Raw genomic sequence first — 2,533 nt, forward strand, 5'->3', positions numbered from 1 at the left:
GGCTGCCACCCAGCTTCTGGCTGTAAATTCAGTGAAGTCTGTATTTTATTTTATTTTTTTTTAATTTTGTTTTTGAATCTTGGAGACTGGAAAAGGGGGTGGGTGTTGGTGGGATAGGGGGTGCCCATGCCTGTTACCCTGCTCCTGCGCCGCTGGGGGGCTTTGGGCATTGCTCTGGAGGGGCGAAGACGCGTTTGGGGCCCAGGAGGGTCCGTGAGCCGGTGGTGCTGGTTGGTGGGTCCCTCTTGGGATTGCCGAGCTGGTGACATGGCTACTGGCAAAGCGGCTGCTGGGCCCGATCCCGCTCCGTAATGGGGCGAGGCGTGGGGGATCACCACCCCTGCCGGACGGGGAGGGGCAGGGGGGGAACCGGCGGGAACCAACGCTCGCCGTTCTCCCAGCGCTGGCGGCTGCCTGGGCCCTGCCTCCCGTTCCCATGGGGATCCCTTCCCTCCTGCCGTGGCAGATCCCACCCTCCCCCCGCCCCATTTCTGGATAAGCTCCCCGGGTCGGGGGTTTTTCCATTGCAAGCACCCGTGCGGCTCCGGTGCTATTGGCATAACTGTGTGCTACTACAGAAATAGTCTGGCCAGGCCTCCCTTGAGCTCAGGGTAATGTGTATGGGTAACAGCTCAGGCGGTTTCCCTCTGTAATCATTACTTGTGCAAATTATTCATTAATGGAAAAGTATACAGAACTCCTGGGGGGCGCCTGCTGCCAGTGCCCGTTGTAAAGAGCACAACGAAACACGGCTGCTAAGCTCATTGCTTAGGTTTTTGCTGAACTAATGAGAAGTTTAAATCAATGTTTACCACTTTTGGGAGCGGAGGGAAGTCTCAGTAGACTTTCCTTTTCCCGTGGAGCTGAGAAGGATTTAACTGCTCCTTGCACGCTGCCGTATGCTGTGCCATGGTTTTGTTTCGGGGCCCGTGTAGCAATTCCGCTGCGGAAATACCATCTAACCCCCTCTGCCCACCGTGCTGGGCAAGTAGTGCCGCGCTCGGAGCGCTGTGCGGTGCCGCGGGGCACGGTGCCGCGTTCCTGCTTGGGTGGGGGCAAGGCCTGGGGCCACGTTTCTCTCCCCCTCTGTCCCGCCCCAGCCCGAGGAGGGGGTTTGCTCAGGGCGTTCGATGAGCAGCCACCGGCATTGGTTTATCCCTGCTATTTGCAGCTAATGCTTTCCACGGCCTCGTAAGGCTTCTGCTTTGTGGACAGATTGCTTCATTAAATGGTTCAGTAATTGGGGCCCGGCCAGAGCCACATTAGGTGTTTGTAAAAGCCTTTAAAATTAAAAAAAAAAAAAAAAAATAAAAATAAAATAGTTTTGGTTTTCTAACGCCCTCTTATTATTGCGGCAGCCTTCTGGCTGAGATACCAGACACAGGCAATTTTCTTCGCTGCAGAACTTGTTAACAAAAAGACAAGCTGCTTTCTGCAAGCCAAGGAGCCCTTCACGAAGCCTTGTGCGTGCTGCAAACATCAATATTGGCGTGCAGAAACGCAGCAGGGGAGGAGCAGCGTGTGGTGGTGGATGTGGCCCCAGCTTTCGGCTGCAGGGGGGGTACCAGTGCAGCTGGGGGGCTGCAGGAGCCCCCTCCTGAGCCAGCCCCTCACCCTGGTGGGGCAGCATCGAGCCCCTCTGTCTGGGGGAGCGGGGGGCTGTGCGTCCCAACGGGCTCCGGCTGGATCCTGTGCAAATTCTGTCTGGTATTTGGGGAAGCGGGCGCACGGGGCTGGGCTGCGGGACGCTCCCCTGCCTGCTGCGCTCGGCCTCTGTCACAATAAACCTGCGCACACGCAGGTGGCGGTTTTCCCTCTGCCTCTCCTTTTTCTTCTTTAATTTGGGTTTCGTTAGTTCCTATGGTAACCATGAATATGTCTGAGGGACTCGGAGCCGGAGAGAATGAGTAGACATTGCGGAGTGGGAGTGTCGGAGGAGAGGCGATGGATGGGGAGCCCTGGCGTCGCGGGGGGCTCGGCTGGCCCCTTCGGTGACGGGCGGCGCGGGGAGGTACCGGGGAAGGCGCTGCAGAGGACCGAGCATCCCCGGGGAAGCTGCTGCTCAACGGCAGGGTTTTCTGCTCAGCCTCCAAAATGCCCAGGAAGCTCTGGTAAGTTTGGACCCGGCTGTGCCCATGCCCTGCTGGGGCAGAAGAGCCCGAGCGCATCGGCTCCGCAGCGGGGAGCTTGTGTGCCTGGTCCCGGCGCTCCGGGTTTGAGCGTGCAGCTGGCAACGGGCCCACCCTGGCTCTCAAAAGCCGCTGCGCTGGGGCGGGAGAGAGCCGAGTTTCTGGCTGCCGTGGGGAGCCGTGGGCTGCTCCGGAGAGCTCGAGCACACTCCCACCTTGCATGGCTGGGGGGGGCTCTTGGGAAGCCTTGCAAGGCGCCCAGAGGCAGCGTACGGGGGATGGAGAGTCTGGGAGAGGGCTAGGAAACATGCTGCTTGCTGGTTTTGGGGGGTGCGTGTCCCCGGGGTGGCAGCAGGAGCTGGTGCTGCAGGGCTCGGGTGCCGGGAGAGCGGCTGGGGCTGCCG

At 59.7% G+C, this 2,533-nt stretch overlaps 1 long non-coding RNA gene across 1 annotated transcript in view; it reads left to right on the forward strand.

Annotated features, from left to right (window-relative positions):
* Positions 1-2,493, forward strand: part of LOC118451791 — a 29,402-nt gene extending 26,909 nt beyond the window's left edge. Inside the window, exon 3 of the long non-coding RNA XR_004841355.1 lies at positions 2,482-2,493. This is a non-coding gene — a long non-coding RNA (uncharacterized LOC118451791). The remainder of the gene's footprint in view (positions 1-2,481) is intronic.
* The last annotated feature ends 40 nt before the right edge of the window (positions 2,494-2,533 follow it).

Source organism: Egretta garzetta, unplaced genomic scaffold (genome assembly GCF_000687185.1).
Source record: "Egretta garzetta isolate BGI_Z169 unplaced genomic scaffold, ASM68718v1 scaffold120, whole genome shotgun sequence".
NCBI lineage: Eukaryota > Metazoa > Chordata > Aves > Pelecaniformes > Ardeidae > Egretta > Egretta garzetta.